This window comes from Triplophysa dalaica, chromosome 11 (genome assembly GCF_015846415.1).
Source record: "Triplophysa dalaica isolate WHDGS20190420 chromosome 11, ASM1584641v1, whole genome shotgun sequence".
NCBI classification, from domain to species: domain Eukaryota; kingdom Metazoa; phylum Chordata; class Actinopteri; order Cypriniformes; family Nemacheilidae; genus Triplophysa; species Triplophysa dalaica.
Genome location: NC_079552.1, coordinates 4,981,300 through 4,997,202, shown reverse-complemented (window position 1 = coordinate 4,997,202; position 15,903 = coordinate 4,981,300).

The following is a 15,903-nucleotide window of genomic DNA, read 5'->3' as shown; positions in this document are numbered from 1 at the left end:
ATTAGGACGGGTTGCTATCCAAAACGTCAGGAAAGTAATTTGAAAGGAGACTCGCACCTCTGCTGGAAATAAAGCGTATACTCATGTTGCATTATTCCCGTGCATGCGTGATTATAGAGCGCAGATTATTCTGAGGTTAGGTTTAATTGTGGAGCGTGGGGTAATTTATATGGATTTGTTAGTGGCATTTATGTGGCCAAAAGATCATTGGTTTTTCATTTTTCAACTATAATTTTCCTCATGGTTATTTATCAGTATTGTGAGGAGGGCACCGGCTTGCGAGTAATGATGGAGCTCTTGGGAAACTAGTGCGGGGTCAGTGGAAAGCGGCGGTCGGATGTAATTTGTGCATTTGGTGTTAACTCAAATGACCTGTGTGTAATGTCACTTGAGAGTTTAAAACCCCTGTCTTTTACAATTTTCATGTTAGCTGTGGTTGCTTTGACAATATTTGTCTGTTGCTTTTTTCTTGAACACATTTAATTTTCCTCACAACAATATGCTTATCCAAAACCTTGGATGAATCTTGAATCTTCAGGTTAAGCAATGCATTTCTACTTTCAACACACAGCGTGCTGTGGGGATGTGACCTCACACTTTCTTGGCGCATGTTCTTTCTGCCTTTTGAAAGTCTATATATGGCTGGGTGCCAGCATGCACTCTCTCTCTCTCTCTCTCTCTCTCTCTCTGTCATGCTGTTTAAATTTTCAAGACTGCATTAACACATGTTTTCATACATTGACAGCAAAGATTACTTGTTAAAGCATAATCAGCAAACTGTATCCGACTGGAAATGAGTGACATGACAATGACAAATTAGAAATACAGCATTTTAATGTGAAGGACTGTACCGGTTTCTAAGCCAATTCCTCTTCAACCTGGGAATTGTTTATAAAAGCACAAATATAAGCTCCAACATACGCCATTCATTTATGGGTTTTTTTGTGTTTGAAAACTGTAAGGGGGATAAAAATGTAAAACATCATATAGGGAAGAAAAAAAACGTATATTTCTGCCATTATTGCAGAGAGAAAAACTATTCAGTTTATTTGATATGAATTACTCTTTCGTGGTCATGTTGTTTAGTAAATGGGGCAAAATTGTCAAAATATGACTTATATCAGGCTATTATGCAGCTAAATGTCAACTTCAAGGCAAGTCAATCAACTTTTTTGGATTGTATCAAAGCAACTGTACAAGTAAAACACAAAGAAAAACATGTTCAATACACATAGAATCGAAACGTGTAACCAATAATACAATTATGACACTTGCAAACATAAATAATGACTGCGTTATTTATTTCCTGTAAAGTGGCACATTTGGAAATATAAGCAACGATATTATATATTGTATTATAATTAGTGAGAATTGTATGTGTTAAACCAGCGACTCTGATATGCCTTTGTTACAACTAGTTCTGGTCTTTCCTACTGTAGGCTACATCAAATAATTTACTTGTGAAGTGTGCCAAGTGTTGTAAGGAACTAAAGATGGCATTACTGGCATACCGGATGTGCCAAAGATTGTTATATTAGACTGAGGTAATGGACATCTTATAAGAAATTAAAAATACAATAGCCAATTTGGTAAATCATTGCAACAGCTGCTGTTCGGTGGTGTGAAAATGAATGGAAATACGAGGGAATCTTCCTACGCCAGCATCATAAATATCACCCTCATTAGTATGCGTCTCTATGCCCCAACAATGGCAGCGATTCATGGGTTTCCAGCAGTGGTGTAGTCTAGTTTTTTGTAGTGAGTATACTCTGATTCCCACCCCAGCCAACTCACCCGTCCCAGATCTACAACCCCTGAGCAGCACCACCCTCATGAATGCATAGAGTATGCCTCTATATGTAATCAAGAGCATTCCGAAAGATTTATTGTAAGTAAGATTTCAATAGCCAATAACAGCCGGGGGGCTTGGTGCTTTTGTTAATGACTGTCTAACTTAGCCAGTTAAGAGTTACATTTAGTCTCAGATGGTATTCTGTATGTACCTGTAAACAATCCCTAAAGCACAGGTTTTATAAGCTGGCAATTTTCAATACACATTTGTGATCCATGTGAAAGCCCAGCTATAAAGTAATTTATCTGTGATATACTATTTCTACAAAAACAACACACCCTGCTTAAAATAGTATTACATTAATTCTAGTGGTTAACACCATTATTAACCACAATTTTTTCTATAACAAAACACATTATGTGAAATGTATTGCAATGATTATTGTTCACAAATCATATTGTGAGAAATGTATTTCAATGAATATTGTTCTTGAATTATGTCTAACCTTACTTGAGTTCAAGCGCTGACCAAGTTTACAGAATGTTCAGAACATCGTGCTGCCTTCTGCTTAAAATACTAATGTACTTATAAGGAGTTCTCAATGCAAATGTACTAATGAAGAACATCTAATGAACTTATAAGGAGCTCTAAGAACAAAGAACTAACCACGTGAATAATATTAATAGTTTCAATGACATATTTACTTCCTCTTTTCTGAATACAAATATGGGAACTATTTTCAATAAACTTTGGACTCTGATTGAACGGCACTTCTGTGTCTACGTCATTCTTGGTCTCCGGGATCCCGAAACTCTGTGTGTTCCATCGACTAGACTCTTCAACCTTAGAATAATTATACCTAGACAAGGGGACAAAAAGTAATAATCTTACAAAAACCAAAAAACATTCTGCGTTATTAATGGGTGTTCTATTGATTCCCATCCGCATCTTCTGTGTTTTGGGCAGGGTTCTATTGTTTTTACAGCAGAGCAACCAACATAATGTAAAGACTATTCTGTGATAATATTAAGCATAATAATATTATAATATTAGTATTGAGTAAAGTTTTAAGATTTTGATTTGGACTGACTAAGGCCATGTCAAAGACTTAAAGTAAATCATATTGAAAGAAATAGTTAAAATCAATTGATGCTTGTCACTAATAACTTATATACGTTTTCACACACTAGGTCAAACTTATGAGTGCAAGTTGCACCTATTATTGACATTGATAGTTAAGTAAAATAATTAGTAATGCACATTTGTGCAGTTTTATCAAGCATCCGTTGCACTTATATATTGCTGGAAGTGTCCTTTTACAAGACTGGCCAGGAGTTCTTAGGATCTCTTATCATCTAAAACAATTATGAACATTGTAGTATGTTTTCTCTCCCATTCCCCCTCATTTATCGAACTAACGTTTGTGAAGTTGGATAATTAGATACAATTACAACAAGTGGGGGTGAGTTATCAGCAGAAAGTGTCATATACCGTCAAACGCGATTGGGAGCCTGTGAAACCATCGCGATGGAGGGGGACCCCGCTTACAGTGTTGCATGAGCCTCGTCGGACTCATTTTCTGTAACACGTGCTGCAGTTCCACCATCACCCTGAAGCGACAGTAGCTTCAGGGGCATGCTTACGAAAACACTGCAATAGTGTCGTTGAAATGCTTGTCCTTTATGATCTCCTTTTGTTTCATATCTCCAGGTTGCACCAATGGTCAGTTGCACTTTTCTGGCACAAAAAGATGTTTTTACATATCTAAATGGGTATACAGAAATAGACTGCACCAGTGGTTTCCACCAAAGTACCCTGGAAAGAAAAATATATAGAAATATTGGTTGTTGAGTGATGCTGTGAGGGATCGGAGATGGAGATCTAAACATAATCCAAAAACCCATAAACTCCATACACCGCTCTGCTGCATATCACCAACATACTGAAGATAAACGCAGAAGTCAATGAGATATGACAAAACGTCAAAAAAAGCGTTTCCAAAAAGGTCATGCCATTAAGTGTTTATGGAGATAAAACTGATAGTTTGCATGTTTGGCTTTTCTTGACCTTTTTAGTGGCGGTCTATATTTAGAGCACAAGCCTCTGTGTCTTTGTTTCTGATGAGGCTCAAGTTAACTGAAATTGAATAGATTTAGTAGAACACAGGCACCATCCTTGACACAAAGCAACACAACGTTACAGAAATAGAATGTTGTGCATAACAGAACAACACAAAAGTGCTCATGGTGGGCAACACATCTTGAAGTGTAAAAGAGAAATAGCAAAACCTGCGTCAGTGTAAACCAAACAACCAAGACTGATTTTATTCATGACGGAGGATGCAAAATGATCTGATATAGGCTATTAGTATGAGTAGTCAAAGAAAGAAAATCATTAGAAAGAAGTCTAAAGGCTAATTCAGATTGATCCAACAAATGACAATTTGTCATTGTATCCAACTTGTTTAGTCTATACTCAACAGCCAAAATTCTATATTTAACAGCCAACAAATTTGCAATGTTCGTTGGTATTTGTCAGATCAGTGTGAATTAGTTAAAAAAAAAAAAATGTAAATCTTGTTTGTATATATCAGAGCCTCCCACACATAAGCCGGTTATGTATTCACTATTTTCACTCATTGTTGCTCATTGAAACGTGCAAAAGATTTGTGTAAACCTGTCTCAAAGATGAAATCCGGTTTAAAATCTGCAGCTAAAATGCTCAATGTACGAAGAGAAAACAACTTGCACTGACATACCTTAACTTAAAATACGTACCTTTGTGTTGTCTCAAAATGTACACAAGTAATGTTTTTAGTAAGGCATGTTTGTTAAAACTACTTAAAATTCCTCATTAAACTAAGGCCTAGTCTTGGCTTTACCTAATCCCTGTCTGGGAAACCACCCCAAAATGACCAGAAGAGAAATGTTCATTTTTACAATCTGGATTAAATATGAGACACACATAAGAATGAATTAATGTAAACTGTCAGTCAACCTGACAACTTTGGTTGAGAAGAGAATATATTTAAAAAAAAAAGCTTTTTTGCCTAACTAAAGGGATAGTTCACCCAAAAATGACAATTCGGTTATCATTTACTCACCCTCAGATTGTTTCAAACCTGTATAAATGTCTTTGTTCTGATGAACACAAAGAAAGATATTTTTTGTATTTTTTTATTACAATACAACAATAATTCGATATTTTAAAGAATTTAGGAAAGCAAACAGTGCCTTTGTACCTTTGACTACCATTTTACATTCCTACTGTAGTCAATATGTTAGATTTTATCAAGTCTGATGGGACAGAGGGGTGGCTTCGGGTCTGCGAATGCCACTAGTCCTGCTTTGATAGTGAGTTACTCACACATCTGTGAGAAGAAACAGCACTGTCTCCGAAGCACTCTGGGTAGAAAGAGCCCCTGACCCCCGCCACCTCTCCATACACATTGTCAAATTTTGATTAATCGCCGCTTGCCATCATTTATAGATGAGTCGGTTTACATTAAGAATCGAGTTCCCCTGGCGCTCGGAGGTTCTCACCTTGGTTCACATAGCTGGCTGCTCAGAGGCCTGGGGGAAAGGCTTTCGGCCAGCTGGAGGAAATCCACTGTCCTAGATCCTGGGATAGGTGCCACCACACCTGGTGCGAATCACCTCCTGTCCTTGGGTTTGTGAACCCGTGGTCATGTTGACTTCAGCAACAATGCAGAGACGCTGGAAAAAAGCTGGTTAATGTAACTCGTGGTAAATTGTTCAATGTTTCGTGATGAGCATCGACAAATGTAAAAGTTCACAGTTCACTTACAGTGCATAATTCACAAAGGCACGGAAGACCTTGCGAAGGTCTTCTGAGTTAATTATAGTCTGTGTGGCGATGATGAGTTTGGACCACAGCACGTGAAATATTCCAGCATCAAGGTGGCTTTTTGCATTTGAATCCTCCTTAATTGTTTTTAAAAAAGCTGTCACTTTTTTTCAAGAAAACTAATTGTTTCCTGTTTTGATAAATGAGGAATCTATTAACTGCAATTAGTTACAATTAGACAGTTCACACAATCGCATCATCGCAAACGGATGCGTTTTCCAATAATGGACGACCGGGGCGCCTCGTTTAGTTGTTATTTATAACTACGTCTAAAATGTATTTAAAACATTTGCACACTAAGTTATACTCTGTAAATGTTGTCGTTCCAAACGCAATTTTCAACAGTAATTTCAAAATCAGTGATCTGTTTGGACAAGGTTGATCTTACTTAAGTGTTATTTGTTATGTGGCAAAGCCTCAGATAAAGATTGCACATGGGTTCAATGTCCGGATGAAATTTGCTCCGTGTTTTTGACATTCGATCTCATCAATAAAAACTGAAAAAACCTGAAAATTTAAAATCATACAATAATCTGAGGTGTTGATCATGTCTGGTTTTATAAACTGTTGTAGTTTATATTCTTATTTTCTACATGTAGTAGAAAATCTCAAAACAGATGTTTTGCAGAATGAGGGCATAAAAGTATAAAGACCACAAAAACCCAAAGCAAAACGTTTGGCAAAAATGCCATGTCCATATATCTTAACTTCAAATGTTGCTTCAGTGCACTGTATAGTGGGGTCAAAGGATCATAATATTCTGTATGCACAGAATGTCTGCTGCATGAAGATTATTCTTCATAGCTTTTAGCTATGTTTGGAATAGCATACTAACACATACAATTTCTGCAGTATGTGGGCGGTATGCAAAAACCCAGACAACCTTTTCTGCAGTATATAACAAGGCAGTCAACACTACAATACTACAGTTTTAAATGTTTATCGTTGCGTGTTTATTGTTTGTTTTAACGTTCACGTTCTAAATCAGGGGTCACAACCTAAGGCACGCGTGAAAGGAAACGCTAAAAGAAATCAACGGCATGCCAAGCACATGCAGTAAAATGTTATATTAATTCCAAAATTTATATTATTTGTTTAGTTTACGAAAATGTAAACCATAATCAAGTTTAGTTATAGTTGTCACGTGCATGCTGTTGGCGCACAGCCAGGCGCTGATCGAGGAAATGATGCCGCACAAAAAGTTTGGTCTGAATGCACTCAATGTTGAATGCCATTTACCAACCTTACTTTGAAACTAAACACAAGAAGATCACTGAGACAGGGAGGAGCGATGCAGCACCACAAAATCTGCCTGTAAACTATGTTTTAAACACACAGACCAAGAGCTGTTCAGACTGTAAGGAACAATAGGTATGTGTTTGATACTATTATTAGCCTTTAAATATACTCTAAAGAGCAAGCACAAAATGTGCTCCTGGTTGGATTATTGGATTCTTTTTATAGAAAAAATAAGGTAGACCTATTTTAACGTTATTTAATCCATAGGCTCTATATCATGTTGGTTAATCCGTTATTGTTGTTCTGTGTCTGCTATGTGGTAGAATTGAGTAAGACTTTTTGTATTAATGTGCTTGTCTTTATATTTATCTTGCAGTCTCTATGATGAAGTTTATTTATACAGAAAAGATGATTTTGACAAATTACATGTATTTCTGTGTGTGGCGCTCTATGGTGCGGCAGGGTTTTGAGTTCTGTAGGGGAGCGCCACCACCAGTCACCACATGGGGCAGCTGGTGTGTGTACCTTCACAGAAAACAATAAGGTTTTATTTGTTAGTTTTCTACATTATTAGCGTGACTAAAAATACTTCCTCAACATTGAGTGATCTTACTTAAGATAATACAACTGTTATCAAATAAAAATAGAGTTTTTCTTTAAAATTGATTCGGATGTTACATATATCTTGATAAATTTGTAGATACAGTACAGAGAAAAAGTTGAAACCCTATTCTAAATGAAAATCTACTCATCATTTGTCGGTAACCAAAAACCATTGGCCCCCATTGACTTCTATAGTGCAGACACAAAACCAATGCAAGTCAATGGGGAGAGGACCGACGGTTTTCCATTACCAACATGTTTCAAACTATCTTCTTTCGTGTTCTGCAAAAGAATGAAAACCATACAGTTTTGAAATGACAAGAGGGTGCGTAAATAATGAAAGAATTTTTATTTTGAAGATAAACTTTCTCTTTAAATACTGTATTAAAAACAACAGAGGACAAGAAGCTAGTTTTCTAAACATACCTTCTGTCTCCTTTTGTCCAAACAGCTGCTGCTCACATTAAGTTGTGAAGATCATAATGCCAGCATTCTGTATGATGGAAGTCAAGAAAAATAAACAGTCAGGTCAGTTATAGCCCAAGTGCTTATTAATGTTGCAACATCTGAACTGTATCTATTCTTGTTTTCTTTATTTTTAATGGTTGGTTACTCTGATCTTACGCAATATCACCCACCGTTTCGTACGTCCCACTTTCTGCTTAAAGGACAAGTCAGTCAAGCTATTTGCAGCTTTGTTACTGTCCCATGTGATGGTTTAGCGAGAGATCTGTTGTTATTAAAATGAACATAGAAAGGTGAGCGTAATGTCCCAATGACACCCTAATGCCAGCTGTTCATGATTATAGCTCTACCACATCTACAGGTTATATTTATTTGACATAAATACACACATTTTAGTATATACATAAGTGTTTGCCCCAATTTAGGTAATTTTGGGGGAAGTGCTTTTCATCAATTTTCATAAGATTTTCTTTGTCTTAATCCTCAGGGCGCTACATATTTTTGGACTGTATTCTATTAGTTCATTTATAATTAGACTCCATCACAGACTGCACAGTAACAGTAGCCTATATTATTATTATTTATAATTCAGTTCCAGCACACTATATTGTTCCTTCAAACACACTTACAGTCATGTATTTCCAATCTGCAGGAAACTGGAATTGACAATATCACGAAATTAACGGACAAACAACAGGGGTTCATGGATTTTTTTGTACTAATGCATCTACAGCAACTAATGGGTTTGGTTCTAAAGGGCTTTGGATTTTCTAAGATTGAAAAAGTCTGCTGTTAGTTAGAAGTATGTAAGAAGTAATGGTGTGTAATAAAAACGTAATCTGTATGGTTTTTATATTACTATTCATACTGAGCATTTGATCTTACTATTAAGAATGAAAATGATTGTAAATATTAACTAATACCCAATCTTCACTTAAAGTGCGTATACAACTTGTGAAAAAAATACTAAATAAGAAGTCATTCAAAATGTTCAATAATGGATGAGTAGATATCTTAGTAAACTGGATCCAAGAATTTCAGGATGGTATTTGTCTCCGATGCAGGATATTCCATCTTCGCACAACGCTTTCATTTACTCTCATTATTAGATTAAGGCCTATCATTTTGAAAACCGCAATGAATGCAATCCGATGAGCTATAGAGAATGTGAAGCTGACGTCACGCCCTATGTTGCAAGTTGCCGCCATCTTGGGAGGACCATACTCCACAGCTATTGTTATTTTTAACCGTTTTAAACCTACCATAGTTATATTTCCTAATCAAACAAGAAAAACAAAACACTACAATGAATGCACTAGAAGGAACCCTTCCAAGATGGCGCAACATTCAACACGGCGTGATGTAACGTCACATTCTCTACAGTTCTGTCTTCAGTGAGCATTCACACGGATAATGAAAAAGGTTCTACCGCTGTCGTTAGTCATGCTGTCTGGATAAAACCACAGTCTATAACTCATTCAAATGGGTCAAGGTTTCTCCTATGAATATCATGGGTGGAGTTCTGCATTGTCTGTAGTCTATAGTTAAAACACACACACACACGGACAGGCTATTTGCAACTAAAGGAGGGTAAAACTGCCTTTTTCCGTGTAATTTTCTGTAATAGAATAAGCCAGTAAATGCTCCAGCTATCAGCAAAAAATGATCAAATGCCATAAAAACAGATCCCAGTTTTGAACTCTCTATATCTGTCATCTAAAGTAGGAAAGTTTGTTATACAACATATTTTCAGAGAGTAAAACATATTTTTTTCAACCAATTGGAGAAACAACTGTTTCTTTCTTTCTGTGTTGTTACAGTACGAGGAGTCAAATGTTTTCCTAAATTAAGTTTTCTGTGAATACAATAAAAATGCATATTTTAATCTTGAGCGTGACTTTAAATCATTATTGGCACCTAATACAATCTATATTAATTTTAAGTAATTGTTCTCATATCATTGCTTTTATTTACAGAGAGGACATCCAAAAAGGGTAATTCTGTTATTATTTAGGCACACTTGTGTCATCGCTTTGGAATTATAAGGTTTTATAAGCATTCTGAGCAGTTTTGAGATAACAAGCTTTAAAGTTTTTGAATTCCATTTGACATTGTAGATAAAACCTTTTTTCTTTTCTAAAGAAGTCCCAAAACGTACCCAATGCAAAGAAAAAACATATAATGTCAATAAATTGTGACAGGAAAATAATATTTGAAAAACTCAATTTTGACAGAAATGTCAGATAGAACCTTAGAATTCCAAAGCGACGAAGTGTCAAGGATATTTTTCAAGGGAGGAAGTTTCTTTGGCAAATGGATGTGTGCAAAACAAATATACAACTCTGTAAAGACATTTAAAGCACTTGGAACTATCCAATTATTAATATAAATATATCAAGTATTCCACCACCCCTGAAGACACATTGAAGGTTTTGTAAATATTCATAAGGTCATTTCCACAAGATGAATGAGCGTAACAGGGTACATGAAATAAAGAGCTCAGAAAAATGAGTCAATAACTTTCCTCTCTCCCCAGAATATTCCCTTTACAGCTGATATAGAAATTGGCTTTAATATCTAAGAGCATAATGTTGGAGACGGACACTGAAAGTTCCAGTTTCATTGCACATTGTTAACTTAGTTCGCACGTAAACTGATGACTCAACAGCAACAACCATTATAAAACATTTCAAAAATGCGGGACGGCATTGGACGACTCTATTGCAGTTTGAATTCTCTTCTTGTGCATAATGCAAGAAATTATTCAATGATTCAAAAACATTACCACATCCAGTCTAGACTTTTTTTTAAGTAAAAAAACACATCGCCCCATTTTTTTAACAAAATTTTAAATAAAAAAAATAGGTCACAGCCACTGGAAGTCCCAGCAAAGCATACCTATAAAATCACTATGTCAAAGTCACCATGAACAAGCCCTTTCTTTCCACGAGCCCTTGCGTTTATGCTTTACACACAGTCCTGTAATAAATGTGGAATCAGAATTCTTTGCGAGTGCATTTTGTCATGCTGTTTTCCAGCCCAAACCTCATTGGTCGGCTGAGTGCTCATGCATCAACCACAATTTCACCTCTTATGTATTACATGCAAGCAACCTCATCAGATAGGACCTCCAGAGCTTGAGATCTTACACCTGGAAATGAATCACCGGATCCAGCATTAAGATGACCTGTAGTGGGCTTGTTTAACATTTCTGAATGCTTAACTCCTTTAAAAGCCTTTGATCAATATAAAATAAATGATACCACATTTACAGTATATACACACACCGTTGACCTTTCACAACAACAGCATAAATAAGTCATCATATTGATTTGGTAATTATGGGGAACATTTGATGCACTATATCACTTGTTAATAACATGAGCCTGTTAGGTTGCAGGATTTTTTTGCCTAATCTTCAGACCTCAATGGCTTTTTATAAACTCTCTGAAATCTCTGATATTGATTGAACGAGGGAAACAATTGCGGTAGAAGGACACCGTGCACTGTGGTTGTTTGTCCCCTGCTGAGAGGATTGAAGATTGCTATTTTGCCTCAAACTACATTTGCCCGGTACTGACACTTAAACCAAATGTGTACATCGACAAAGCTGCGCCTTGACGTAGTGTGAGTCTTTTCACAGTGAAAATCAATAGTTTTATTGAAAGTTCACTCCTTTTAGGCTTTTTTTGCCCATCGATCTGCAGGTGAATGAACTAATAACAAACAACAGATTCAGCTTGTTGTGGGACATGACAATATGCATTGTATAGGTTTGCTTTAAATATGGAGTTGAATGATTTGTGACAACAATGAAATCTCGACTGACGATAAACAGCTGTGCACATGCACACGCCATGTTCATCTGGATGTTATAAGACATAAAAAAATGAGCTTTATACGACAAAGCTTTCCCATAGTTCAGTGGTTGGTCACCCGGTAGCCCGCATGTACTCTGTAAGGTGCCCACCATACACAGGGCTCAACAGTAATGCTCGGGACAGTTGACATGTATGTGACTATATCGTCATGAGAATGTTATTATTAGCACGTGTTTTAAGGCTTTAGTATATGCAAAAATATGTGAAAGAAAGCTCAATTTGGTCCATTTGTACTGAAAAATAATGCAAGTATTTTATCAACAAATAGCCCATCAAGATGATTTTATCTCTTCAGGTTTCCCTCGCTTAAAAAAAGGTATAGACGGTTTCAAAATGACAACATAAACAAACATTACAGCGCATGCACGTGTTTGTGGACTCCGAAAAGAACGGTTACTTTGCTAAACTTGTCTCTCCAATTTTTGAATTTAGATTACGATACCAAGCTCAACTGCAAGATGTCAATGTACCATTCGGTTATTTTAAATGTGACAAAAACATACAACAAAATTATAAAAAAACATTTATTTAATACATGTATTACACAATACAATAATAATATCAAATCACTTTTATTGTCACTCTACCATGCACAAGTGCAATAGTAGGTGAAAATAGTAGTTGTGTGCAATTCCAGCCAATAATGCAGTTCTTACAGTTACGGGACAATAAATACAATAAACGTGTCTGTGCAACACAGTTGTAGAACACAGTTCTGACATGTTCTTTACATAAAACAAGTGACAAAGTTGGCAAGTCTCTATACATGTAACTACATAGTAGCAATATATAATACAAATGAATATCAACATAAATAAATGAAATACAAATAGTTACTATTAGATATTAGCAAAACACAGACCGGAACACAGACTGCAGTCGCTGCGCGCACGTCCAATGAATCTGTCTATAATGCAATGTAAGTCGCTTTGGATAAAAGCGTATGCCAAATGCATAAATGTAAGTATAATCTATGCTGAATATTTTTGTATTAATTAAACACCAAAAACCAAACCCAAAGGAAATAAACATCCTTTTAATATCTCAATTGTTACTCTCAAACATAAATGAGATCTAATGGAGATGTTTCTCATGCTTTTGAGCTTCACAAGCCATTTGAAATGTCTCAAACCGTGCAATATTTGCCAACATTCAAAGTCTTGAAAAAATGCAATATAGACCAATTTTAACCAAACTCCATGTGCTCAATACAGGAATGTTATTGCTCCATTTTCATGCTGCGCAAACAATTGTCTCATCTGCTTTTTCTGTAAAAAAAAACACACAGAAGAAACTGATACATCAGGAAAATGTAACTAAAAACGTCATCAAGCATTTGGAAAAAAATTCACTAAGCAAAAACCGTTTCCTCTGGGATGGGCCTTAAACCTAGAGGTTGCTGGAGAAGCTCCATCAGTCTGGACTCACAACAACCTAGAGAAATACCACTTTACACTGCTTGAAAGTGTTATCTAGAGTTCTACATCAACCAGGGACTGATAAAACCTTCAAGGGAGATGCAGTTTTATATTTCCTGGCCAGGGAGTATAAAATATGTATGGGCCTTCCAAAGGTTGGCAGGTTACCATCGCCACTTCATGCCTGTTTTTTTTGAGAATACACTTTCTCACTTCAAATCTGACGAGTCACAGATAGGCAGAAAAATACATCTAAAGCTGTGTCAGCCCCTTACCCCCTGAAAAAGCTCTTACCCCTCAACCAGTTTTACGTGCTAGAAGGTTTAATCTACTTTTCATTCTTTATGTCCATGCCAAGCTGCTTCCAAAGATGTCATTTATTGTCCCACACCGGCAGTAAGAGTCTTCGACATCACATTCACCAACGCTGTGACACATGAACAGACAGCACTTCTCACTGCAATATAACATGTGGCTTTAAATCCCAACTTCATCCGATCGAAACGCCATTTTTGGTACATTCGCAATTTGCACACTGATAATTATTTCTTGTTTATTTCTGAAATGTCATTATTGTAGCGTTAAGGCTCTTTTGATGGATAAATTAATAAAATAACTGCAATACATCAATCCATTGTTGGCAGGAAGTCATAAGAGAATTATTTTTCTTCTTCAGAGGCAACCTGGCAGAACAGCTTAAATAATAAAATGATGTTTTTTTTAGCTGGTTTAGATGTCAGTTGTAATGCAAATGTACCATCATATCATTTTGACACTACACTGTGTCCTTCCTTTTCTTGCATGTCATAGTGCACCCATGGGTAAATTCACACACACACCCACAATCACACACACCCCAACACTTTAATGCTCACTCTGTTGTCTGCATTATATATGAGAGCATAACGTTGTTGTGGAAAATAAGGTGTCAATATAATCTGCATTTATTTGGTGAAGATGAATTCCTACAATATGAGGTAAGTTGATTTTTACATATTAATATTATTATTCTTTTGAATGTATATTTTTTTGAATGTATATATTTATATAACTTTAAGAGGGTCTAAATAGGGTTGTTTGCAGTGATGCCATAGAACCACCATTCTTGATTCTTCAGTTTTTATTTAGTCAAATGTGCCTTTACCAGAAAAATATATTTTTCATTTTTATACTGTGGTCTGAAAAACCTTTTCCAGGATTTACTCTTATTCAAAGTGCTTTATGGAACCAAACAGCATGGCGATGAACCTTTGAGATACCGCGGGCCTTGCCCCCCACCGGGTTTTTGTGCCGCCCCACATGACCCAGTTTTAAATTCATGCAATACATACTGAAAATAATTAATAAACAGTTTTAACGTAAACATTTTTTTAAACAAAGTGGAAACGAAATGTGTTTACTTTGTAATAAGGAAATGAATATAGTCCGATTGTTGTGTTAATGCGTCATTAGCTATTTTAAAAGCTGTGTTTCATATACTTTTAGCAAGCCTTGGTGCGAAGGAGCATCATATCACAGCATGGTTATAACTGTCAACCTTTTGTTTTTGTTGTGACTGTGTGTGGTAATATAGTTTGATTTGTGTTATTCTTGATAACGTGTACGGAAAATAGCATCATGCACGAGTTATGAATGTGTCCTTGCACAGATGTGGTATGTTTTACTTTTTTTGTAATAATGATGCTGATTGTGTGCCCTCCCTCTGGGAGCCACTTTCCCCCCCGTTAGTCCTGGTCTGGCCCCGATGGCTGAAACTGGAATAAATGGCAAGCACACCCGAACATCCGGAAATTGTAACACAAAAACACAAAGTGTCGTATGACATAAGTTGTTGAAAAGATTTCACAAGGGCTTCTTGAATGAAGTCATTAAAATATTGATGGATTACAATAATGCAAAAATTACGTTTTTTGTTATTTTTGTCAAAACTGATGTTAAAGGGATAGTTTGCCCCCAAAAATTCAATTTTGTCATCATTTACTCACCCTCAGATTGTTCCAAACCTACACTGAAAACCAATATTATGTGCCATTGTAGATTTTATGAAAATAGATTATTAAACTACTTTTTTATGTTCCTGTTTTTAACAAAACAATTTAGTTAAAATAACATAAAAATCTTGCGAATAAAATTTACTAATTGTGGTAAAAAAAATAATTATTTTGTTTAAGTTATTTTATTTGAACAAATGATTAAGTAAATCCAACTCCATTTTATTATTTTAAACCCATTTAAATTGGTCAAGTTAACTTCACTTATTTATTTTGTGTTGAGACTACATAATTCTTTTTGTAGATATAACTACCTCGGCTGTTGATATGTATTTCCCAGCATGCTTTGTATCTGACTGCATTAGGAGATTCATTTTCAAGATTAACTGTCATTTTAAGTGATTTTCTGTAAGACTTGTTCTTGTTTTTTGTTGATTTATCTTTAAGTTTAAGGTCTTTTTTTAAGTTTGGGTTATTTAAATTGTTCTCGTTGTTCAGAAGAGCGGTGCTTTTGCCTATGCTGAGGGAGGCACTATAATACTGATAAAGTGAATTATTTATCTTATTGATTAGTAACTGTAACTGTAACTGTTCTAATGCCAGTACAGAGACAACCTCTTCTCACCTGACCATCTATGTTGTAAAGA